Consider the following 826-nt stretch of genomic DNA (forward strand, 5'->3'; position numbering starts at 1 on the left):
GCTTGATCCTGGGACTCTAGAATCACGACCTGAGCCAAAGGCAGATACTTAACCAACTGAGCCACACAGGCACCCCCAAAAGCAGACTCTTAACAATAGATAACAAACATGGTTACCAGCGAGGAGTTGGTACTGGTACCAACTCTTGATGAGCACTGGGTAATATTTGAAACGGTTGAATCACTATATTGTGCATTTGAAACTAATATAACAAGGTATGTTAACTACACTGGAATTAAAGAAAGAACATGCCAAAGTAGGACCATTTTGTATTGTCACCCATAGTGAATGAGTGTTGTAGTTATTCCGTATCCTTGTCAGGATTTGGTATTGTCATTGTTCTTAGTTTTAGCCATTCAAGTAGGTATGTAATAGTTGTTCATTGTGGTCTTGATTTGTATTTTTCTAATACCTAATGTTGGACATCTGCTTATGTGCTTATTTACTATCCACATATTTTCTTAGATTAAGTCTCCCATTTAAATCTTTTTATTCAATATTTATCTTCTCGTGGAGTTGTAAGAGCACTATATTTATATTCTGGATTTAAGTCCTGTATATCAGTATGTGTTTTGCACATGCTTCCCTGTCTGTGGCTTGTCTTTTTCATTTTCCTAATTACCTTGTCCATTTTATTATTATTATTTTTTATGTTTCCTGCTTTTTGTGTCCTATTCAGTAAATCTTTATCTAACTTAAGATCATAAAATTTTCTCCCTTGTTTTTGTTCTAGAAATGTTGTAGTTTTAGCTGTTACATTCAGGTCTGTGATCCATTTGGAGTTCATTTTTATATATGTTGTGAGGTAAAGGTTAAAGTTTCTTCA

The sequence above is a fragment of the Enhydra lutris genome, unplaced genomic scaffold (genome assembly GCF_002288905.1).
Source record: "Enhydra lutris kenyoni isolate GAN:26980312 unplaced genomic scaffold, ASM228890v2 scaffoldscaffold27, whole genome shotgun sequence".
In the NCBI taxonomy this organism is placed as follows: domain Eukaryota; kingdom Metazoa; phylum Chordata; class Mammalia; order Carnivora; family Mustelidae; genus Enhydra; species Enhydra lutris.